The 26585-nt window shown below is 40.6% G+C and overlaps 1 protein-coding gene across 26 annotated transcripts in view; it reads left to right on the plus strand.

Annotated features, from left to right (window-relative positions):
* The window catches only part of BAZ2B (bromodomain adjacent to zinc finger domain 2B), a 376347-nt gene that overhangs the window by 179290 nt on the left and 170472 nt on the right, over window positions 1-26585 (plus strand). For 2 of the 26 annotated variants that reach the window (XM_073647092.1, XM_073647093.1), the window contains exon 1: window positions 20040-20376. The exons of the other annotated variants lie outside the window; for them this stretch is intronic. The gene's annotated coding sequence lies outside the window, so the exon portion shown is untranslated. Of the gene's footprint in view, window positions 1-20039; window positions 20377-26585 lie in introns of those variants that run through there. 26 annotated transcript variants of the gene reach the window in all.

Here is a 26585-nt window from a genome sequence, read left to right on the forward strand (position 1 = left end):
TCATCTTGACCCTCCCCCAGTTTTCCACTCAGCCTCTATTGTTATTTTCCCTGTCACCCCTCCCCCACCTGCTTACTATTTAACTGCAATATGCATAAGTACAATTGGCAATTTTGTCCCTGTAAATGCAGAAAGTCATCCACTCACTGCATTCACAAAATATCTCGCTTGGAGCAATAGAGGCAGAAATATTGAAAGGTTTAGAGGGAAAAAAAAAACAGAGTGAGCAGAGAAATGATGCAAAAAGAAAATGACACTGAGGTCTTGGTTTAATACATATGTATTCCAGGTTGATGGTTGATTTCATTAGCAAATCTCATTGTTATGCAATGTCTGTTCTTCTGCAGCAAAATGAATATTGTATTCTCAAAGGCTGAGTGTGTGTGCTCCCTCATTTATGTGAGGAGATAGACTTGGATGTCCTTCCATTTAACACTTCTGTGCATCTATTTATCCTAAGAAACGTTCTGGAAACACAAAATGAGCGACATCATGTCTGTTCAAGCCAGCGCACATTATCTATCTATCTATCTAATTGTTCTATTTCTCAAACTTCAGTTCAATATATTCTACTTTTTCTTTCTATACACACTCACTCTATTTATTTAATTTATTTTACAACACCATTAATTTGCACAGACATCACCGTCACGTCCCCTGTTGGGGCTCACAATCTACATTCCCTATCAGGATGTCTTTGGAGTGTGGGAGGAAACTGAAGAACCCGGAGGAAACCCACACAAACATGGGGAGAACATACAAACTTCTTGCAGATGTTGTCCTCAAATCATGGCTGGTAAAGCTTCACAGCTTGAAGAGCCAGAATGTCCCACATACATGGGTGAATAAAGGCCACAGTTTGTTCACTATCCCAAGTCTTGGGTGCTGCCATTTTTTGCAGTCTTTCATCCATCCATCAATCCAATTCAATGTACATGCCTTTCTTCTTATAAAATCCATTAAATATCTATATGAAGAAGTGGCAACAAATCTGTGTGGCTCCACATTGAAGTCTGTGGTAGTTACAGATAGCCAATAAGCCCAGCGTTTGGGAAGGAGCAGTATTGCTTACAAGATCAGAATAAAGCCCCCTTCCGGTGAGGTTTCCTGTACCTTGCCATCTCAGGAACAGGCCAGTCTGGGGCTTATTGAACCTCTTGCCATCAGATGCAGGACAAAAAAGTCTTGTGGTCCTCTGGCTGATTGCCCATTCTCTTATTTGCTAATATGAAGATCTTTGCTTAGAAGGAGGCTGGTGATAGTTAACACTACCCATAAGAAGGATGAGACAATCTGATTTTGGTCACACTCATCAGCCCCATGTTAGCCACCTTGGGCTGCTTGTGCCCTGTGTTTGGCTTTGCCATTGAGCTAAGTAAGGGCAGTTGTTGGCCATTTTTCATAGATGGGTGTATGACTGTTGGTCATCTCATATTAAACATGTCTGTCTTCTTGTGTGTTGTTAACATGGATTTCCTTGTAATTACCAGAAGCCCTTAAGAGCTGATCACAGCTGCTGGAAAACTATAATATGTGCTTTTTTAATTTGCACTGATGCTGTCGGGAATTGCATGCATAGCAGGCAGTTTATAACATATTTATGCTTAAAGAGCAATTACACAGGATGGTATAGATTGTGTGGTGACAAAAATACAGAGAATGGGGGGTCTAAAATATAGTCACAACTGCACTGGGCCACCATCATACAGAATATAATGCATTGCAATGCCATAAGGGGATATTCAGACATAACAGATTCACAATGAGCAGAAACATTTTTTGCATGGATTTTAGGATCACAAATATGCAGAAATGTCTTATTCAATTTTTTTATGTGGTCCTAATGGTAGAGATTTACTTCCAAGATAATGCCATCACAGTCTCAACATGCCGTCACAGAATGAATGCTTCTAGACAAAACCGGGGTGTATCTCCAATGGAGGACAACCATGCTTCCACCGTCCGTACCCTTCAATAGTCCCACTAGTCCTCCTACCTGACCCAAAGTGGCTTGCAAATGAGAGACATGAAACCAGATAGCTTATATACATGACCAATCGGGCTAATAAGCCAAGTTTACTGAGTCTTGTAATTTTTGGACCCGGGCAGCAACATATTTCTCCCTTAAAGACTAGCTAAAGTTTTGGAGAATTTTTTTTATATGTTGTAGGCTCTTTAATTCGGTGAATGTGGGTGGATCGGAGGAGGTCTGGGTCCTGGGACTCCCACCAATTGCTGAAAAGACCTCTTAGAAGTGCACATCTCAGAAGGCAAGAGCCCATCCTGCCTGAGTGCGCTCATAGACCGGAGTACGGATACATGACTTCTCATGGAATTGGTAGGAGAGGATCAGGCTCCTGAGAGCACCACTGATCTCGCAAAAGACCTCGTAGAAGGCAGAGGACTGATGGAATACAAAGTCTATGGAAAGGATTCATTATTCATTTTGGCCTTTTCTTCTGGTGTAAAAATGTTTCGGATAGCGGCTTTTCTTTTTATTTACGGCTTATTCATCATTTAATTTGCTCGTTTTTTAAGTAATCTTGGTTTGGTCTGTCCTTTTTCTTACCTCTGCATTATAGGCAAGGTTTTGATTATCCAGATGGTTTATCCTAATTCAATATTGGCAACTTTTCAAAATATTGCAAACTATGTACACAATTGTACTCCAGTAACTCAGTGTAGTGGAACATATGTCAATTTTCTTTTCAATTTATATAGCGCCAACATATTCTGCAACACTTTACAGTAAAAGCCATATATAAAAAAAAATCTTCAAAAGTTTATTTACTCTTTAAAGGGAATCTGTCAATAAGAAGCTGAATAAAATGATACCTTGATATCTGGGATCCGATGTTTTATTCCAGAGAAATCCACGTTTTTCTTCAATGTAAATGAGTTGTGAAGATCTATGGGCCGGACATAGATCTCCCTGAGAGCGTATTTAAAAATTTAATGGGGTGTTATCAGTGTGAGACATGTAGATCGACAGAGCAGACTGTCAGTCATTACATGTCTCACACTGAAATGTGTCTCATGCTTTAATTTAAAATAAGACGTAGCAAAAAATTACCGAAATGCGTCGTAGGTAAAATAAACACCGGCGTTTCCTTTACCGTCTTCTGGTTGAAAAACTTGTCAAATAGATGTGTTCACATACACTGGGTTTTGCTTTGGAGTCCATGATTTTTATATACACTCCTGAACCAAACAAAGATAGTAATTATCCCTTTTTAGACCTCTTTAAGGTACCACATGAAAATCTAATCTAGAAGACAAAATCTAAAGAACCTGAGAACGAAAGATCTGCAACACCTCCGTCATTAATCATTTGTCATTTTATTTGCATCCCCTGTGTACGTCTCCGCGGAATTGGCTGTTTCTTTATGAATTAAAGATTATAAAAAAAAAAAAAAACCTCTCCTCCCGCGCTGGTAATGCCTTTAATTCTTCTTACTGCTATCTTTATGCGCATCTTTTAAATATATATTTTTTGCATATGCAAATTGCTGCAATGCTTTGAGGTTGCTGGGGGGGGGGGAGAGAGAAGAAAAACTTGGCTTTCCGTTTGGTATTGACCTTTAGGAAATTGATTGTAGGTGATACGTCTTCCAAATGGATTCTCATTTGTGCTTCGCACGTTTTCGATGTCACAGATCATATTACTGCCAGCTAAACAGACCTTCTTTGCATTCTATTTATACATCTGTCCATCCATATCCATTACCTCATCAGAGCAGTAAGTGTGGAGATAAATTAACACAATTCTCCGGTAGCCACCTTTTTTTTCTTTCTTTTTTTTCCCCTTTCTCATTGCATCTGAACCATATTTATCAGCCGTCGTTTTGTCATCTTGGCATCTCTGTTATTGCTGTTAGGTCTCATCCACCTCCCCTGCAGATGCTAAGCATCTATCTTATGCTCTTCTGTGTTTTACGGGGATGAACGTCTTCTTTTGTGTTCAAGATATCCTCGCACTTGGTCTATAAGCACTGGAGGCAGCCATATTGTGGGCGGCACCACTATTTCTCCTATAATGGCACATTTTGGGCTAAAACAGAAACAAATCAGTTGGTAAAAAATTGTATTCTGACATTTCTTAGCTTCATATGTTTGTGGGAAACAAATATTCCCATTTTTTTTTCCCCAACAAAAATTTGTAGCAAACTCAAATCATCCAGTATTATTTAGCACTGTATGGCGGTATTATGTGGAAATTGAATTTAACCAGTTCCTGACCAGGAACTTTTTCGGGGCAATGGGGAAGGGGATTCATACATGCGTAAAAGAACTGTAAAAATGTTTCTCTTTTGGATATTCAAGTAATTTTTGCATCTTTTTTTCATGGCCTAATTTTTATGACCCTTTTCTAAATAAAAAAAAATTACTGATATCGGTGAGAAAATAAAGGAAATACATGTCTACTTTTCAAATTTTTGTTATATTTTTTTCATTACCACATAGGACCAGTCAAATACATTTTAAAATTTGTTCCCCATTCCGTAGCAATTGCTTCCATATATCGGACACGTTTGTTTGTTTTTTTTGGCAAAGGGAATCTGGGCTAGTAACACTGATTTGGATTGGCCTCAGCTTTTTTTTTTTTTTTTCCGCTGCTTTTTATTTGTTTATTTTATTTAATTATTTTATTTATTTGCTTATTTATTTTTCATTTATTTAAAACTTTTTGCCCCCAAAAGGTCATAAAAGACCTTTTGGGGGCATTTCAATATTAAAATACTTTTTTTAAATCTGATTTCCCCCGAAACTAGAACTGATACGTAACTACTTTTCACATTTTTTCATATTTTTCATGACCACAAAAGACCACTCAAAAACATTTTAAAATGTGTTCCTCATTTTGTAACAATTCCTTTCCATATATCAGACACATGTTTTATTTAGGTTCTTTCTTTTTTTTTATGGGGGTGGGGCTTGCAACAGCTATTTGGGTTGGCCTCGACTTTTCTTTTTTCTTTTTTTTTCTCAACTTTTTATGTATTTGTTTATTATTTTTCATTTATATCAAACTTTTTGCCCCCATAAGGTCATAAAAGACCTTTGGGGGCATTTCAATATTTAAATACTTTTTTAAAAAATTTCATTTCCCCTGAAACTAGGGCTGATAACTACTTTTCACCTTCTTTCATATTTTTTTTTATGACCACAAAAGACCACTCAAAAACATTTTAAAATTTGTTTCCCATTTTGTAACATTTTTTTTCCAGATACATGTTTTGTTCAATTTTTTTGAGGGGGAGCAGGGCTAAAAACAGCTATTTTGGTTGGCTTTGACTTTTTATTTATTTATTTTCTCTCCTTTGTATTTATTTGTTTATCATTTTTAATGTATTTCAAACTTTTTTGCCCCCATAAGGTCATAAAAGACCTTTGGGGGCATTTCAATCCTTAAATACTTTTTTTTTTTAAATCTAATTTCCCCTGTAACTAAGTCTGATATATTAGCCCCAGTTACAGGGGAAATTCAGTCTCCTGACTGCAAATCAAAGCACATTGAGTCTCCTAGGACCCAGCAGCTCTTGCTCCCTCCCTACACTCATCAATCTCTGCATACACAGCACTTGTTCACAGCTATTACTGCTAATGACATGTGAAGAACAGGAAGTAAGAATATTAAACTTATTATTATTATTATTATTATTATTATTAATAATAAGCCTAGTGACGAGTGGGAAAATTGCTCATTTTTTATATTTATTTTTATGTAAATAAAAAAAAAATATCAATTTTAAACATAAAAATATGATGTAAACAATAGATCATTCTGTTTAAAGGTAAATCTACTTCTAGTGTGGATCATCAGCAGTGTTCTTGATTAAAGCTTCTTAATTATCGTATCTAACCGAGAATTTACCGGACCTTGTTCTGTGTATCTGGGCCAATTTAATACCAACTGATCATAAGTAAATTACCAAATACTTTGCGATTATCAGCGGCACTAGACTGAAAATTAATTTCACCACTTTAAATTTGGAAAACAAATCCCCGACCTGCAATACAGATATGTTCCACTATTGGATTTTTTTGGCTCTGACTATTTCTATTCTGACCACAGTGCCGATGAGGTATAATTTTCCTCACTCTCTTCTATCTGTTTATGACAAAATTTGTGTTGTGATGGTGATTAAAAAGAAATATGAACCACCTGCCCATGTATGTGCTGGGCCTTGCAAAACACTCATTCCAAATTGTATGTATTTCTCCCCGAGGAGAGGCTCCGGAGGAGGAGTATTTTCCCTACATTGTACTAGACAGCAGATATGGGCAGCGCTGATTTTTTTTTTCTAGGTTTTTTTAATGAGAATTTACTGAAGATCTGCACATGTTGTCAATGCATTGTAAGGCCTTGTAAGCTGTATGGAGGCCTATGAAGTACAAATCAGACTATTAAAGGGGCTGAGTAATCAGAAAATGACCGAATATTTAAATCGGGTTGTTTATGGTAATTATATTGTTAAAACATTTTACTGTTTTTTGTTTTTTTTTAAATTTTCCATATAATTATATTAAAAAAGAGAAATCTTACAATTTTCACACTGGTCACTGGGCCTAATACTAGACTCGTACTTCCTGTTCTGTGCAGATGACTTTTCAGCAGCCTCATGGACATAGACAGCAATAGACTGTCTCTGACTCATTGACCTATTCGGAATAGTGATATCTGCTGCATATAGAGTTTGTTACCTGTCACTGTAATCCTGTATGTGATGAAAATGAGACTGCTGAAAAGTCATCTGTACAGAGTCTAGTACAAGTGTGAAAGTTGCAAGATATATATTTTTTATAAATGTATGTATATATATATATATATATATATATATATATATATATTAGTGATATGAAAAATTGAAAAATACATTATAAAATGTTCTTAGAAAATACATTTAATATGCAACTTTTTTTTGCATATGATAAAATCGTATAATTTTTCATCACTGTGCTTGTCCCAGTTTTCAGACATTTTTGGTCTTTGTATTCCTGTTTACTATCGGACTCACCAGGTTTTTTCTATCCCATCTGAGAGCAGCATGATGTAGGGGCAGAGACCCTGATTCCAGCGTTATCACTTATTGAGCTGCTCGCTGCATTTTTCATTAAAAAACTGTTTTATCTGCAGTAGATGTAGCAGTTCTCTGAATGCTGAGCTCTGTATAACCCCACCCCCCACCATTGATTAGCAGCTGTGTACACTGTGCATAAGCAGAAAGCCACCAATCAGTGATGGGGGCGGAGTTATACAGTGCTCATGAATATGGAGGACTAAATGGCACAAGACAACTAGTCCTCTAGTGATAATCTCCTGCTGATAAAACTGTGATTTTATCAAAATTACAGCAAATGACACATTGCTGGATTCAGGGTCTCTGAGCCTACATTATCTTGATTTCAGATTAGGTATCAAAAACCTGATGTCAGATTCACTTTAAGGTATCACGGTAGATCAGTTACCGAAGAACCCACACCTTTTGACAGGACAGAATGACCATCGAATGTAGATGGGGTGTCCTGCATCACATTCACTTTATTAGGCATACAGCAAATAAATAGGGGGGCTCAGGATATGGAGCAACTCAGAAAGGCAAATATGTTAGATTTTTTTTTATTATTTGATATTTTTGTGCTTCTCGGTCTCATCAACCGTGAATTTTCCACTTAAAGCGATTCACTTATGTGAATTTATTTTTAGACATACCTGATAAATTACTCACCCAAAGATGAGGCACGGCATGGAGCGACTGCTGCCAAGTTCTTTTTCTACTTTTCCTGCTGATAGTTTAGTGCCAATCCAACTCTGAGTTATGTATGACCGACTGGTTTGTAGAGGCACTATGCCATGTCCCTTCCACTTCTGGGCTCGGTCTGTTGAGGAAACATCTTGGAGGAAATCTTCAGGGAGCGGGAAGTTTCTGTGGTGCGGCAGATTCGACAATTCTTGGTAGATCTCGAATTTTTCCGGTAGCCTCCCTGATATTTCGGGAGTCTGTGAAATCATGCTATTATACTGTGTACAAGATCATAGGGATTCAACAACTACCAAAAAAACCCCTATATCATGCACCCTCTTTCAGGGCCTGCACTAGACAAAACAAAGTTTAGTGCTGCTTTAAAGGGGTTGTCTGGGCATAGGTACTTGATGACCTATCTACAAGATAGTTCATCAGTAGCACCTGCCGCCCCCACTGATCAGCTGTCTTTTGCTCAAATGGCGGCCGGATGTAAACACTCTGAATTTAGCTGTTGAGCGAAGACTCATTCAAAGTGTAGTGGTCGCTGCCGGCTACTGCAGTGTAGCTCCTGTGCTTTTGGATAGCAGTTGTACTGCAGTGCCTAGCAGCGGCCGCTACACTTTTAATTAATTTGCTCTTGCTGTTGGTGCAAAAATCAGCTGGTCTATGGGAACACTGGGTGTCGGACTCCCACGATCTGCCATCAGTGATCTATCCTGTATATATGTTGTTAAAGAGGTTGCCCACTACTTTTACATTGATGGCCTATCCTTAGGATAGGTCATCAATGTCTGATCGGTCGGTGTCCGACACACGGCATCCTCGCCGATCAGCTGTTCTCGGTGTTGGCGGTGTTGAATGGCTTGATTGTGGAGCTTCTCCGTCTTCTGATAGTGGTGGCGGCGGCCGGGTACTACACATCCCCCTCCTATTGATTTGAATAATAGACGGATGTGTAGTGCCAAGCCAAGGCCACTAACAGAAGACAGAGCAGCTCGGCCATCGAGCTGCCGCCGAGAACAGCTGATCAGCAGGGGTGCCCGGTGTCGGACATCGACCGATCAGATATTGATCACCTATCCTAAGGATAAGTCATCAGCGAATAAGTAGTGGACTGCCACTTTAAACACCTATGGCCGGACAAACCCTTTAAACAAATTGTAGTGTGTAGTCAAGAAACGTTGACACATGAACACCACCCGGCCTTTTCATCTGCAGCTACAATTAAAAACAATGTAATCATGAAATATAATAATTGCTTTCATAAAGCAGACTAATTGAGTAAAATATAAACCTATTGTATCAATATAAGCCTGTACAATAGCTATGTAACTCTATAAGGAAATAATAAAATACTCCGCTCAGAAACGCTCCAGGTTTAATACTGCACGAATCCACGGTTTGTAGGAGGTGCAGGTGATCTTTCATATACCAGTGTTGCATAATTAATGCAATTCAGATCATATGAGACACTTGCAAATGAAAGAGCTTTGTTTTCAAAGTCAGTGTGAGCCGTGGCACCCAAGTAAATTAATCGAGGCCCTGGATGGGAGCTTATGGAAATTTGAGCACACATGGGAATGTTTCACTGTGACAGACTGTAAACCATTACGATTTAGGGTATTTCTGCTCGCAGGAATTATCCAAATGTGACATTTTTTTTAATGCTAACAATGGACAAAATGATTATATCTATCTGCCCATAAGCATCAACTTTGAGCCCCTTTTAGCCTATATTAGCTTAACTCCAAATTTTTTTTTTTCACAATATGGCCACATAGAAGGGCATAGTGTTAAGAAGTTTGTAAATGCATTGCATTACTTCTGTTATACTGATCCTGGGTTACAGTCTGTATGCTGCGGAATATGTTGGTGCTATAGAAATAAAAATATTTTTATTGTTATAGTCCATAGCTCTGCTAGCAATCCTTCAGAGCTGAAATCTTTAAAGCAATCGTATCAAAGAAAAAAAAAAATCACCGTCCCTCCAGATTGTAGAAAGTCAGTGAGGCCATGAGGAGTTGGGCAGCACGGTGGTTCAGTGGTTAGCACTGTTGCTTTGCAGCACTGGGGTCTTGGATTCAAGTCCCACCAAGACAACATCTGCAAGGAGTTTGTATGTTCTCCCCGTGTTTGTGTGGGTTTCCTCCAGTTTCCTCCCACACTCCAAAGACATACAAATAGGGAATTTATATTGTTAGCTCCAATGGGGACAGTGATGATAATGTCTGTAAAGCGCAGTAAAATTAATGGTGCAATATAAGGGAGTAAAATAAATAAATATCACTGTCAACACTTTTCGACTGAGTTGTGAATGCAGCTCTGGAGTACAATATAGGCTCAGTTTTAAAACAAAATAAAGCAATGTGTTTGCAAACACACTCAACTTTTTACGCAGAATATTTTCATACATAAACTGTAAAGTAGTGTACAAAAGTCAGAATAGCTTTATATACAAACTCAAAGCTAAAGACAATTTCCTTAGCTAATAACATTTATGCAACAATGCAAATTTACAGGTCAGACGGTGCTGCTGCAGGGGGAGGTACTGTAAGAATTAGTTTTTTTTTTCCATCACTTTGCTTTTCTATTGACGACTCATTTTTTGTGCCCTAAATGCAACATCAACAATTGCAATAGCTTCTCAAGAAAACAAAAGAAATTCCAAAATAACAAAAAAAATGACCATTTTTATAAGTTGACTGTCATGAGTCCTCCTAAAGTGTGTCTTTACACAGTGAATGGCAGTTCTGCCGTCCAGTCTAGGACAGGGGCGTGCTAAGTTGTCAGTATGGTGATTAACAGCTCAGCCATCCAATTGGATGCTGGGGCGCGCAAAGCTATCAGTGTCTTGAGTGACAGCTGTCCAATCAGGACCAGGATGTGCTGGGGCTTCATCCATGTGTCTCCTGTTCAGAGTAATTACCTGGCTATTTAGCTGGATCTCTGCCTTAGATTGCTGCCAGTTGTAGCTTTGCTCAAAAGATGTATGTTTGCTCTGTGCTCCTAGTCTTGTATTCCAAAAAGTCATATGGATAGGGAATCTAGATTGTGAGCCCCATTGGGGACAGCGATGATAATGTATGTAAAGCGTTGTGGAATATGATAGCGCTATATAAGCAAAAGCATAATAATAATAATAATAATAATTTGCTGCTTGACCTTGGATTTGCCTTGACCATCCATTTGCCTAGCCCTTTTTGTCCTGATCTGTTACCTTCTTGGAATTCTGACCTCGGACTGTTACCTGACTACGCCTTTGTCTCTCTCCTCTGTCTATGACATACCCTCCTGGCTTTTGACCTCCTACCTCTTGACTTCCCAGCCTCATGGCTTGTCCGTGAGTAGTGACTAGCATCACATTGACACTCTAGTCCTATTACACTTCAATTATTAGACATTGTTATATATCAAAGACTACTTTTATTTGCACCAGCTTAAAATGTTATTTTCAAGACCCCAGCATAACACCTTGCAGATTTTGGCATAGTTAAATTTAAGCCATCGAAGCATAAGGGTTACCCTCCGATCCACCATGTGGCCAGGGTACAACGAGTCGCTGACTTTGGGTCACTTTGTCTGTTTCGTTGACGGGTGACTGCAATGAAAATCTGTTTAGCAATGGACTTGAGCAATCTAGAAAGCATAGCGTGCTTTGAATATTCATATCCCCGCGTCTCTCATTGGCACACACCGCTATCCTTCAGTACATCGGAGCATTACAGCATGATGCAGGGAGGTCAAAATAATCAGCCTTGTTTTTAGGTTGCCAAGCAATAGCAGAGAATCTGGTACAAGAAAACATACTGCCGATATAGAGGCAGAAAATCACTGTATGATTAGATGAAACACTAAAGCAACGCTCCAATGTTTAATATTCTCAGTTTCTTGAGTTTTATGTTGCATTTTTGGTGCCATTAGTGAACGCAATAAAGAGAGATCTAAATCTTTCCTTTATATCGTGTGTTTTCTCACACCAGACTTCTGTGTTCTTCCCAGCTTTGTACACAGGCGCAAAAGCAATTAGGTACGGTTCAATAATTATAACTTATGTGACATAAGGGTTGTCAACCTTTACTTAAATGCATTTATTTTTGGTTAAAAAAAAACATTTTGTAATTGGGTTTTATTAAAAATGTTATGCCGTTTCCCTTCTACAGCTTCTGTGCTGCATTGACTATTGCTGGCTGCAGAATGAGTTAACTGAGGATCAGTCATTGAACTCGTTCTGACAGTCCAAAGGAAGAGTTTGTAAAGGTCTTTAAACACTGCGCAATTATCATAGTTGAGCATTTCTAGGCACGCTCCTTTCCCAATAATCATGCAGTCTAAACAGGCTGCCGATCGCCCAACGAACGAGCAAAATGCTGCTCAAAAGATCATCCTTCTCTGCAGCCATCGTCTTGTGAAAACAATGGCAGCTTATGTGCACAGAACGATCTATTACAGATGGTTCAGTGCACATCCGAAGAAGTATTGAACCAACGCCGAGTGGCAAATATTTACCAATTGAGTACGTTTAACAGTGCAAAAATCAGCTGTTGTAAATCCTCTCTTTTTTTTATCAGTCTCTTTTCAGCTGATTTATAACCACAGACCACATCAAAGTTAAAGGTGCCAGGAAACAAATAGCCTATAAAAGCTAAACGATGCAAAATTTTTGGATGAAACTTAATTGCAAAAAAAAAAAAATTGTTTTACATGCATTTAAATAAAAAAATAAGGGCTAATCCCAACATCTCAACATTAAAAGTTAGATGACAGGTAAATAGGCAGGAGTGTAACAACTGCAGTCGTGACTGGGCCCGTGCGGGTGAGGGGCCTGCCAACGCAAACTGCAATTGGATGTGCATCCTTGGACGCACATTCAGTTGAAGTGTATTGCAGCCAGCAGAGACCCGTCCGGTCTGCGTGCAGCAATACAAGCTGCCGGCCAGTCAGAGGCCAGCAGTTGACGTCAGTGTGCACATCACATGACCGGGTGCGCATGGCAGTGATGTCATGAGCTCCCGTCAATTGCACACTGAAGTCAACTGCTGGCCTCAGAGGAGGACGCCACCTGGCGGGGGAGCGGAAGGAAGGTGAGTATAATTGTTTCTTTTTGTCTATGCATTAAAGAACAGCGGAAGAATGTGGAACATACAGTGGGGAAAATAAGTATTTGATCCCTTGCTCTTTTAGAATACTTTATAACAACAGCTTGAAAAATGTTTTTAAATTCTGAAATGTTGTCCTACTGAAATGTATGTTCAGTAAATGCCCTCAATACTTGGTCGAGCTCCTTTTGCATCAATTACTGCATCAATGCGGCGTGGCATGGAGGCGATCAGCCTGTGGCCCTGCTGAGGTGTTATGGAAGCCCAGGTTGCTTTGATAGCAGCCTTCAGCTCGTCTGCATTGTTGGATCTGGTGTCTCTCATCTTCCTCTTGACAATACCCCATAGATTCTCTATAATAGATTCTCTATGGGGTTAAGGTCAGGCGAGTTTGCTGCCAATCAAGCACAGTGATACTGTTGTGTGTAAACCAGGTATTGGTACTTTTGGCCGTGTGGACAGGGGCCAAGTCCTGCTGGAGAATGACATTTCCATCTCCGAAAAGCTTGTCAGCAGAGGGAAGCATGAAGTGCTCTAAAATCTCCTGGTAGACGGCTGCACTGACTTTGGTCTTGATAAAACACAGTGGACCTACACCAGCAGATGACATGGCTCCCCAAACCATCACTGATTGTGGAAACTTCACACTAGACCTCAAGCAGCTTGGATTGTGGCCTCTCCACTCTTCCTCCAGACTCTGGGACCTTGTGTAGTATGTCAATGACTGCCTTCTGGACATCTGTCAAGTCAGCAGTCTTCCCCATGATTGTGGAGCCTACTGAAACAGACTGAGGGACCTTTTTAAACTCTTAGGAAGCCTTTGCAGGTGTTTTTTGTTAATCATTTTAATTTACTGAGATAATGACTTTTGTGTTTTCATTGGCTGTAAGCCATAATCATCAGTGATTGCGCCACTGTAGATAGGTTATATCTTCCTGAGCAGCGAGGTCTGACCACAGGGAACCAACCAATCCTAAGAATGGGCTCTAAAAAGCCCCATTGGAATGGAGTAGTGCTTGTCCCTGCGCGTCACTGATCCATCTATTGTGTATTGGTTTGCCGGAAGAATGGCGGTGGAACTGTCTACAGCAAAGCCAAGTGTTTTCTCTCAATCTCAAAGACAATAAATGGAGCGGTGGCGCTCATACATAGCCACCACTCCATCCCAGCGGGGCATACTTGAACCCCGTTCTTGAGATCGATGTGGGTCCAAATGTTCAGACCAGAGCAGAAAGTCATCACCTCTCCTGCAAACAGATGATTACTTTCTATGCTGTAAGTAACCCTTTAAGTCATTTTGCAGCGGATCTATAAACTATCACCACATACACACATACAAATTGATTCATTATTATTTACATCTCTTTGACCTACTAATACTGGTGTACTTACTATGTAAATCCATGTCAGAATGGCTTTATAATCCTTTTTGATAGTTTCTCTCCCTAATATTAAAACATGCATTTTTTTATGAATGCACATCTTAATTTCAGGTTTTTACAACCATGTCGACATGGATTTTCAAAGTAAGTACTCCGGTCTCATCAGGTCAAAGAAATCTATTTAATAATATCCCTTAATGACCAGACATCATCCAAGACCGCCCTAACGTATCAAGCCAGTGTCTGCAGCGGCAGGTAACAACATTGCCATCAGGGAATCCACCAATTTAACCCCAAGTGATCCACCTATCGACATTTTTTTAGCAAAATTCAACACTTTCCCTACAGTTTATTTGCAAAATCACCAAAGTAACATAAAATGATTGCTATTGAACAGACACACCGTATCGTGTGCCATAGGGCAGTTATCCTACTAGCATGTAGGTGGCGCTGTTGCAGCCATCAAAGCCATGGTACCAATAACACATATGTGAATATTGGCTACACACCATGGTGTGTATTTATATATATATATATATATATATATATATAAGTGTTTTCTGAAAATCGGCTCCACGTATTTTCCCTCTACTTAAGAATAATTGCACTAAACCTACTTTTAATTTATTTTCCCTTTCATCTTTAAAAAAAGTGTCGTTAATGTATTTAATTTAACTGGGAAATGTAGAATCACCGACTTTTCTGGGACTCCCTATAGTGTCTTGTTAGGTATTTCAATGCAGACAGTAGTCCCCAGCCAAGGCAGATAAAAATAGGCCTTTCAGTGTTCTTCTCCCGGTAGGTTGCGTTATTATCATTTAATCGTTAACTGGGATGTGATCAGACCTCTATGAGATTCCAGATAATTAAGTAGCAAGATACAGCTCAGTGTTTTCTGTTCCTTTGTTTTCTCCAGACTGGTCATAGTGGCCACCATCCCCCATGACTTCCCCCATATATTTCAAGATGTCATTAGTACAACCTCCGTGCTATTCAATGTGGGATTGATTCCTGTAGCCTTTATGTGTTATGCCTACTTATAGTGTAATACTACAGCTAAAACACTAAAAACTAAAATAATGCAAATCTTATTAGCTCGTGTTTCACAAAAAGAGTGCAGCCCCCTCTGTGGGGCACTTTACTATTAGATAAAGATTAGAGATACATCCCCAAAAAAGCTAAAACCTAGCTGTCTAAAAAGGAAAGGACTAAGGGGTAGATTCATTAAGACTGGCATTGCGATCTCAGTTTTAAAGGAGTTTAACATTGATAGTCTATCCTTAGGATAGAAAAATCATAAATGGCACTCCAGAAGGGATAGACCAGGTGCCCGAGTAGGGTTCCAATCTGTATCAGTAGTAGCAATGAAACTCAGCACTCAAAAGGATATATTGCAACATATCCTTTTGAGTGCTGAGTTTCATTGCTACTATCCTTAGGATAGGTCATCAATGTCTGATCGATGGGGGTGCGACACTCCGCTGATCAGCTGTTCTCGGTGTCCAGAACTGCTCAGTTGCGGAGCTGAACAGCCCAGCTCTGTTGACTGTACTGTGTTCGCGGCCGGCTACTGCACATCTGCCCACTATACAAACCAATAAGGGGGGGATGTGCAGTATCCGGCTATGGCCACTATTCCATCAACGGAGCTTTGCTGTACAGCTTCGCAACTGAGCAGTTCCAGCCGACACTGGGGACAGCTGATCGTATGCTAAGGATAGGCCATCAATGTTAAAGTCCTGGACAACCCCTTTTAATGAAGGGCTTGCCTCGCCAGAAATGCAACTCCAATCAAGGACTGGAGTAGCATTTATGGCATAAAAAATGCCAACACTTTTGCAGAATGTGACAAGCCGGCATAGACACAACTCATCCCGGCTCCTCACCAGCTCTGCCCATTTTGGCAAAGCTACTTTAAACTGTCATGAAAATGCCAAAAGGTTCACAATTTTTGCATAACTCCATGTTTTGCAAAAATTTTACAACTTTTCAAACTGTTTTCACTCCAGTATTCTGGCATAAAAGCTTTAATGAATTGCCCCCTAAGGCCACAGCCCCACTATCAGTATTTGGTCAGTATTTTTTCTCCGGAGTGGGAGCCAAAACCAGGAGTGGGTGATTAATATAAAAGTATAAGGGGTAAAGTTTCTGAGCGCTAAGTTGGCATAGGGAGACGTATAGGTTATACAATGGGAATTTAGATTAAAAAAAATCTAATCTGCAGGGAGGACATGACCCTAGTGCCACCTTTCAGAAGTAGCAATCGTAAAAGTCAATATCAACTCTTTAAAGAGAATCCTATAAGTCTCCCTACACTGACTTGAAACTCTACACAAGGAAAAAATTTACAACTTACCCCCCCCCAACCCCATCAGAGGCTTCTCATCCAGCCAAACCAGTTCCCTTGCTTTGTACTGATGAGAGGCAAACACCCCGAAATACGTGTCTGCATATCGAGTTCTTGGTTTGGTTTCTTATCTTAAGTCATGTGGCGAGGCTCGTTTAAAGGGTCGATATTGACTTTTAGGATTGCTACTCCAATATGTGGCGCTAGAGTTCCTGAAGAGGCAGTTTGAATGCAGAAGTATAAAACAAAAGAAAACAAAAGAGCGCTCCCTAGGGCTCATCTGGGACTTTCTGAATTTTTTAAGGTTGAATTCAGACGTATGTATATCACGTGCTGAGTATGGATTGCAATGCACGGACTTGTCACAGTACTCCTGACAAAAAAAACGACAGCCTTATAGGCATACATGAGGCTGTCAAGTTCGGGTCAGGAGAAACGCGGACAGTTCATGCATTCTGGTCCATATTCGGACAGGGATATACAGATGTCTGAATTCGGCCTTAAATTGCTTGCTGTTAGGCAATTTTCAGGAAATCACAGAAAACCCCTTCACATCACAAGCAGAAAAAGGATAGAGCTATGTGCACACAGACTTTTTTGAGGCTGTCAAAAGCAATGAGTTTTCAAGTGGATCCACATCAAGAAATGTTCCTTGTTTAGAGTATGTATACAAGCCAGCCAAGGTTTTCAAGAGGATGACGCTTCAGGAAACGTCTGTTTTTTTTTCTCTGAAGTGTTTTTTTAGCACCCTTTTGGTTGTTTCCTGAGCGTTTTTTAAAGTTTTTGATTGTCAATGTTTTTTTTAGTGTTTTTCAGCATTTTTGGGGCATTTTTAACACTGACATTTACTGATTACTTTTACTGGAATTTTCCAGACTTTTTTTTTTTTAAACTCAATTCAACAATACAGAAACCGATAGAAGCAAAAATACTGGCAAACGCTCATAAAGACGCCGGGGCATCTTCTGAGTCTTCCCATTGATGCTGTAAAGTATACTGGGCCTGCAAGGATGAAAACGCCTGAAGAATGGCCCAGTCACTTCTTTTAACCGCTTGCTGTCTTTGGTAATGTGAAGTGTTTAAAAGACGCACAAAGGCCTGAACATATGCAGACCAAGTCATGTTCACATACAAATGCATATGTTCATACATTTGAACGTTTAGTTAATGCTTTTTGGAGCATAATCTGCTTGAAAAATTAGTTGTGCGCACATACGTTTTGGGGGTTTATAGTGTTTTATGTTTTCTGAGGTGCTTTGGAGGAGTTTTTTTCCCATTTGACTGGACAGTGGTTAGTTTGCAGCATTTTCCATCAGGACCCACTCCAAAGAGTGCACTTTCTTTTATCCCATTAAGGCATTTTTCAAAACCTGAAGCAAAAAATAAGTGTTCAAAAGACTGAACATCTGAATTGCAAAGTGATTTTATTTTAGAAATGAAAAGTATGCGTCTTTTATGTGTTTTTTGAGCGATTCTTTTAGGCAGCTCCTTAAAAAACTCTGTGTGCACATACCCTAACAGAAACTACCAACCTGCAAAATATAGGCAAAACTAACAACGCTCAATAGCCCGCAATGGGTGATGCTGGAGAACTTCAAGAATTGTTCTTGGTCCAGCGCTGATGAGTTGTGAGCTTGATGAAATGGATCTGCAATGTCTCCTTATTTCAAAACGCGTTCGAATCTGACTTTCACCTCGTTCTGCTTTTTATGTAAGACCGGTTTTGCGTCTGTCCTAGTACTCAACAGTTCTGAATTCCAGGCAGGACAGATTCTTCTTGTCCTTGTGCCTTCTCATGCATAGAATATTTCAATTTGTGATTGTGAACCTTTGATGAATGTTCTAATGATGAAATGAAAAATGATTGATCTAGACACTTATCAGATCTTGATGCACATTGTTAATTAGGTAAAACCAGAATTACATTATATCAAATATGGCAAAGCTGTATGCTTAGACCCTGAAGACAACATAGATCCAGGTCGGACTGGCCCACGGTCGAACAGGTGAATCCCCCGGTAGGCCCCCAACATGAGCAGTAGTTGGCACAATACATTTGATTCACTATGCAGCATCTCATGATTCATTCAGCAAACTACCTAATTTATTATTATGTAATATCATAGGTACATTTGTGAAAGAGGGTAATATAATATTTGTATGTAGCTGAACAGTGGGCCCCCAGAATCAATGCTACCGGTGGGCCCTTGGTTCCCTAGTCCGGCACTGCATAGGTCTATATTGTAAACCCTTAGGCACTTTGTGTGCCAATATATAGTGCCTCACATTGATTTTAGAGACTTCCTCGCAGCTAGAAATGAGTGAACCCAAACTATAAAGAGAAAGAGAGAGATTTTCCAGCTCCAAAGTTCGGGTTCCCATTGATTTCTATGGGGCTCGGGTTCAGTTCGGGTACAGTTATGGAACCCGAACGAACTTTGGACTAAAGTATGGTCGAACCTGAACGTCCACGGGTCTGCTCATCCCTACTCGCAATATGGTGACACAATGTTTTTCCTACATGCCTTTTTATAGCAGTATGGCGTCTGTGGGCATGCAAATATTATATTGCACTAGAGCAATAACACATCCTTTGTTTTGCTGCCAACTAACCAACAATGACCAAATGTTGCAAATATTACTGTATATAAATGCCGATATGAACTGTATCCATAAAAACAAGACTTTTTTTTTTGACCTGCCACAAAAATGTTTCTCCAGTGATGACTGTCAATCACAAAGCGGTCAGCACGGTGGTTGCAGTCAGCGCTGGGGTCCTGGCTTTATATCTAACCGAAGTCAACGTAAGTTCTCCCCGTGAACATGAGGGTTTACCCTGGGAACTCCGGCTTCTTCCATCACTCCAAAGACATACCGATGGGGAATGCAGATTGTGAGTGAAGACAATGTTTATAAAACAAAGTAAAATATGTTGACGCTATATAAGCAAATGAGAAAGAAACTGTAGTAAAGTCCAAACTAACGAATTACAAGAACGTGGTAGTGTGTAAACCCAGCCATAATGTATTTCCACCAGATCTGTGTAACCCGAGCCGCCCCTGGCATGTCAAATACACAAGAGCAGACAGAAGGCAGAGATATGGGGCTGTAAAACACACCCAATTACTAGCTCCTGGCTTGGTCCTGTGTGTGTGAGTCTACCCTCTCTATGCGAACCATTGTCTCGCTGTGTCCTGAATATACCTCCCTGCTACGAGATCCTAGAATATTTCTTTTTCCCATTTTTTTTTTTTTTTTTTTTAGTTCTTTTCTTTGCATCTTTTTAACGAAACAATCCGGTGCAATGTATGAAAAGTGCACAGTCCACCACCTCGCCTGTGCAGCTGAGTTGTGCTGATGTGAGCACTATCCCTTTGCAGCTAATCCTACTGCTCCACCTGCCTTTCAGTCTGTTTACCAGGAAATCAAGATGTGTAAACTGCAGGAAGCACTATTTGACCCTCATCCGACAGTGTCTCATTACAATAATTGCTAATCTCTGAATAAGACAGCCATGTTCTGAGTGAGAGAGAGACAGAGGCAGGGAGATACAAGAAGCGGATTGCATTAAATGCATACTTGTTGTGCAAACAAGCAGATCATTGTCAATGGCTTCTGCTCTCATGCCTTTAATATAACGCTCCCTGAGACATCTGCTGACCTCTGGGGTCAGGAAAAAGCAGGACATAATAATAATATGTGTTCTTCCATCCTTCCTCCCTAACTGAAGACCTCTCTCGCCTTCTTCTGGAGTGCTCAGCCTGCTCAGTAATGGCTACTTCCTGATTAATCCACTGGCCACAGTAAGCACCAGAAGAAGTTACATTATTATTCTTTTTTTTTCCATAGGGGGGAGGGATTTGTGATTCTCTTTTTCTTTCTTTTTCTTTGTACCTTTTGTGATTGGAATGTTTTTGTTGTAGTTTAAAGGGAACCGGTGTGTTTGCTTGTTGTGGTGGACGAGGACACTTTCTCTTTACAGAATGAAAGTTTTCCATTATTTGTGCCACAAAGTTCTTTTATTTATTTGTCTTGTTGTATTTATTTTATTGTGATGTTTAATCTTGTATTATATGTAGTTATCGTACAATTTTGTTTAGAATAATCCAGCATTGATAAAAAAAAAAAAAAAATGATGAAATATTCTGGTTTATGGGACGTTCTACAAAAAGTATACTCTGTTGTAAGAGCCACCCTTCCGGAGGCATATTGAGGGATGAGTGTGCTTTCTGCTGCGATTCCTCCCCCAATAAGATTTTTCCAGCAGGGAAGCTCAAATGTTCTCATTTTCTTAAATGGGTAATATTGCAAAGTGCTTTTAAAAATTAAAATTAAAAATCCTCTACGTTCTCAAGAATCGAGGGATTTTTAATTCTTTAACGGGTGGTCTGATATCCAAAGTCATTTTCCTCCTAAATCCCTATCTATTTAGTGCCATAGTTGAAACTATTTTCTAATATACCTGAATTAAAAATTCTCTATTCTTCCCTAACTATCCTTCCTTCATTTCCTTTTTTTTTTTTCACTTCCTTTTTGATGACGCTTTGTTTGAGAATCCCAGTGCATGCTGGGATACTCAAACGAAGCATCATCAGGGGGCAGAGGCTGCGGTCACTTCCGCAGCCTTCTCTTTGAAATGATCATCATCTGTGACACTCGTTTCAGGGGCTGGGCTAGTCCCAACGTAATGTGCACTGTGCGATCTGCACAATGACAGCGCGCTCTCTGTTGCCAGCTTAGCTCAGCAGTAATAAACCAGCAGGGGAGCTTGTTGTCAGAATACCCGGCGTGCAGACACCAGCGCCGCCCCCGCATTGTTATTGGTTTCTGCATGCCGTGACGGGTATTTTGACAACAAACTCTGGTGGTGCCGGTTCATTACTGCTGATCTGAATCAGGGAGAGAGTGCACTGCCATTGTGCACATCATACAGTGCACAACATGCAATGACTAGCCCTGCTCCTGAAACAAACGTCACTGATGACGCTTCGTTACAGGGAGGGGGCAAAAGCTGCGGCAGTGACCGCTTTGAGTGTCCCAGCATGCACTGGGATTTTCAAAGAGTCATCAAAAAGGAAGTGAAAAACAAACAAACAGTTAAATGGTGTATTTATGGAACGGTAGGGAATTTTTAATTCGAGTATATTAGAAATTAGTTGAAATTATGGCACTTAATAGATAGCGATTTAGGAGGAAAATTACTTTGGACTTCAGACCACCCCTTTAAGTTTACTACCCATTGCCCAGGTTACCAGCCACAGCAACGATCTATCAGTGGTGTCCGGCTTCTTAGGCAAGGAGCTTGCAAGCACTGTTCTGAAGCTAGCCGGATCGGTGGAAACGACCAGCTTCAGTGTACCTGCGCTTCTTCGAGGCAAATCTGTATCTGCTAGCTGCATCGGAGCATTCACAGTACAGGCCTGCGGTGCAACGATGCTGCTGATCCGGACAGTCAATCATCAGGAGTATTACCAATCATCATCACCGGCCCCCAGTAAACAGGATGCTGGTAAAAAAGGAGCAGTCCACTCCTGAGGACTAAACGTGAGACAAACCCTTATAAAGGGGTTCTCCAGAATTTAAATAAATGTAGCTGATAGCAGGAATGTGGATTTTGTTTACTTCCATGCATTGATGACGCCATGTGCATCGACGTGAACACTGCTGCCAATCCCTGGCATGGCTGCAGTGATTACAGGAATGTAAGTATTGGTTATTATTTTAGTTTAATCAAATTTACTGTTATTATTTTTTTTAATCCCATAATAGACCCACAATGACCTATTCTTCGGCTCCTGGGCAGATTCCGGGCACTGATGTGCTTGGGCCGGCAGCTGTGTTTTGACGGCCACCGGCCTTTTCATTTCTTCTTGCTCTGTGAGCACATGTACGCAATGTTCTCGACTGAACGCCGATGCAGGTGAAATGAAAGATTACGTCCTCACACCAGTGCCAGCGTCAGGGCGTACTTGGTGGGCGGAGTTAGGGAGCGATTTGTATGGCCCCTGAAGGGTGGTATAAATATCCAAATGGCCCCCCACCCCTGCCATACAGTCTCTTTGGAGTATGTTCACACGTGGCACAAACACTAATTTTCTGTGCAGATTTGCAGGCTAAAAATCCACAGTGAATTGCAGTAACTTTAAAGTGGATCAGATTGTACCAAATTTCATCCTCGTGCTGACTTGCTGCGTGGATTTTAAACTGGCAGCATTTTCACCATGAATTTGACCCTTTGCAACATTTAACACCTACAGATTGTGCTGCACATTTCATTCTTTGTAAGACCCCGTTCACATGTCCTTGTTTCCGGTACGTGTTTTATTTGTGTTTTTTTTTTTTTTTTACCATACCATAAGTACCTATTGTAACCCATGGTGATCTTCACATGTCTGTGTTTTCACACTAATCGTGTGTCCATGTGAACCACACGGAGATATGTCAGTTTTTTTCTGGCAGCACAGATGACAAGGGCCAATACAAGTCTATAGGTCAGTGAAAAACATGTACAGCACACGGATGGCATCCATGTGCCATCCGTGTGCCATCCATGTGCTGTACCTGTACATGTTTAAATTGCAAAGTATAGGAGAAGCTTTGTCAGTTCATTCTTCCTTTATCCATACCGGAAAAAAACGGATGGCACACTGATCCAAAACACTGATGACACCGGTACTGTCTTTTCCGGTACTTGTTTTATACGGATGTGTGAAGGAGGCCTAATGTAGAGTGAATAATAAGGGGCACCATTTCTTTGGTTAAGGTTTGCTATATTGTGTATTGAGGCTGGTGCTAATGGCAACTGTCCCACGGCTTACACCCTGCCAGGGCCGCCATCAGGTCATTACTGCCCTTACTGCTGTTTGGGGCCCGATGAGGAGAGGGGGCCCAGCCCAGTCAAGGCCCTACCTCTTGTTCTTATGCTCACCGGGCCCCAGGATGTAACAAGGTGCTGTGCGCCGGGTCGCCGCACACCTAAGTGCTGGGAGCTTTCCCTGAGCTCCACAGCCGTCAAAGTACCTGAATGGCTGCACAGCTCCAGCTCCCTCCACCTTTTCCGGACTTCTGCACAGGTGACGGCGCGTACGCGATGACGTCATTGCATACGCACCGTCGTGTACGGGCGCCACTGGCCGTTGCCAGGACTGCAAAAGCGGTGATCAATGTATTACCTGTACACTGACACTATATACAGAGGTCCTGTGTATAATGTCACTTAGTATTGTGTTTTTTTTATTTATTAATGATCAGTATTGTAATATTTCGTCACTATGTGGTGGTAATATGTGGTCTGGTCATGGTGTGACGGTATTTCGCTCTTGTATGTGATAATATTGGTCATCTTAAAAAATGTATGTGACACATTCCCTTAAAGAAAAAAAAAGAAAAACATGCCCAAAAAGAGTATTAAATATTTTAAGAAATGTTTAATAGGTTAGAGTACAGTAGGGCCCAGCCAGAAGAGTCTCCTTGTCCTGGTGGCGACTTAAAAAATCTTTTGGCCAAAACAAAAGCTGCTGGCTATGTATGTGATATGATTAGATGGGAACTGGTAATGTGTGATTTGTGAGGACATGGAGCAGAAGTGGAGTTTTTCCAAGAGTGGGCAGTGGGACTGTGGAAGGTTCGAGGGGTGGAGGCGGAGCCCGGGTGGAGTCTCAAGGGGGCCCGAAAATTTTGCCAGTATGGGGCTCTGAAATTCCTGGTGCACCTTGCTTGCTGCATTTCCTGAATCCTCGCTCCTACTTCACACAGTTCCTCCTTGACATAAAAGAGATCTTACGTTTTACGTTATTGCTCTACTACAGTCATGGCCAAAAGTTTTGAGAATGACACCAAAATTATATTTTCACATGATCTGCTGGCCTCTGGTTTTTATTAGTGTTTGTCTGATGTTTATATCACATACAGAAATATAATTGCAATCATATTATGAGTACCAATAGGTTATATTGACAGTTAGAATGAGTTAATGCAGCAAGTCAATATTTGCAGTGTTGCCCCTTCTTCTTCAAGACCTCTGTAATTCTCCCTGGCATGCTCTCAATCAACTTTTGGACCAAATCCTGACTGATAGCAGTCCATTCTTGCATAATCAATGCTTGCATTTTGCCAGAATTTGTTGGTTTTCGTTTGTCCACCCGTCTCTTGATGATTGACCACAAGTTCTCAATGGGATTAAGATCTGGGGAGTTTCCAGGCCATGGACCCAAAATCTCTATGTTTTGTTCCATGAGCCATCTTGTTATCACCTTTGCTTTATGGCAAGGTGCTCCATCATGCTGGAAAAGGCATTTTTGGGTGCCAAACTGCTCTTGGACGGTTGGGAGAAGTTGCTCTTGGAGGACATTCTGGTACCATTCTTTATTCATGGCTGTGTTTTTAGGCAAGACTGTGAGTGAGCCGATTCCCTTGGCTGAGAAGCAACCCCACACATGAATGGTTTCAGGATGCTTTACAGTTGGCATGAGACAAGACTGGTGGCAGCGCTCACCTCTTCTTCTCCGAATAAGCTGTTTTCCAGATGTCCCAAACAATCGAAAAGGGGATTCATCAGAGAAAATGACTTTGCCCCAGTCCTCAGCAGTCCACTCCCTGTACCTTTTGCAGAATATCAGTCGGTCCCTGATGTTTTTTCTGGAGAGAAGTGGCTTCTTTGCTGCCCTCCTTGAAACCAGCCCTTGCTCAAAGAGTCTCCGCCTCACAGTGCGTGCAGAAGCACTCACACCAGCCTGCTGCCATTCCTGAGCAAGCTCGGCCCTGCTGGTAGTCCGATCCCGCAGCTGAAACAGTTTTAAGATACGGTCCTGGCGCTTGCTGGTCTTTCTTGGGCGCCCTGGAGCCTTTTTGACAACAATGGAAGCTCTCTCCTTGAAGTTCTTGATGATGCGATAGATTGTTGACTGAGGTGCAATCTTTGTAGCTGCGATACTCTTCCCTGTTAGGCCAATTTTCTGCAGTGCAATGATGGCTGCACGTGTTTCTTTAAAGATAACCATGGTTAACTGAAGAGAAACAATGATACCAAGAACCAGCCTCCTTTTAAAGTGTCCAGTGATGTCATTCTTACTTAATCATGACTGATTGATCGCCAGCCCTGTCCTCATCAAACACCCACACCTGTGTTAATGGATCAATCACTAAAACGATGTTAGCTGCTCCTTTTAAGGCAGGACTGCAATGATGTTGAAATGTGTTTTGGGGGTTAAAGTTCATTTTCTGGGCAAATATTGACTTTGCAAGTACAGTAATTGCTGTTAAGCTGATCACTCTTTGACATTCAGGAGTATATGCAAATTGACATTACAAAAAATGAAGCAGTAAACTTTGGAAAAATTACTATTTGTCTCATTCTCAATACTTTTGGCCATGACTGTAGATTTCTGCATCCGCAAACAGATGTCCTTGACAAAGACCTTCCCGGTTGAAACGTTGGACAAAGATTTGTTTTTGACTCCTTGCCGGATCAAAATAAAATTACACTGCAGCAAGACCCACAATCTCATTTCATTTTCTTTTGTGGTGCTGAGGTTCCAACCTCAATAAGTCTGGACCACAAGTCCTTTCCTCAAGCACACAAGTCTTTCAAAAGGACAGTGTGTCGGTCTCTCTCCTTCTAATGGCGACTGAACGACTTGTACAAACAGCTTGTAAAATTTTTTCCTTTTTTTCCAACATTTTTGGAAAATTTAGCAATAGTCCCAATATCATTTTTTTTTTGCCCAATAATTTTATGACCGTAAATTTTGCAGCTCAAGCCAAGAGTTTAACTTCACTCGAAAAATAATAGCATGTGACGGAAAGTTCTATTATATAATGACCATAATAGAACAGTTTTCAAAATGTAATCTCCTGGAACCCTGTGATTGTGGCAGGATATTGGATATCACATTTATCTGCAGACACAGTTGAATATTCATGTTTTGTTTAAAGGCATCTCTGCAATAGTTGGCACTAAGTGATGTCACTGGCTCTGAGTTTTTTTGCATTGGCTACATTCTCTCACCATAGA

This window comes from Phyllobates terribilis, unplaced genomic scaffold (assembly GCF_046119375.1).
Source record: "Phyllobates terribilis strain yellow unplaced genomic scaffold, ASM4611937v1 Scaffold_9__5_contigs__length_417890890, whole genome shotgun sequence".
NCBI classification, from domain to species: domain Eukaryota; kingdom Metazoa; phylum Chordata; class Amphibia; order Anura; family Dendrobatidae; genus Phyllobates; species Phyllobates terribilis.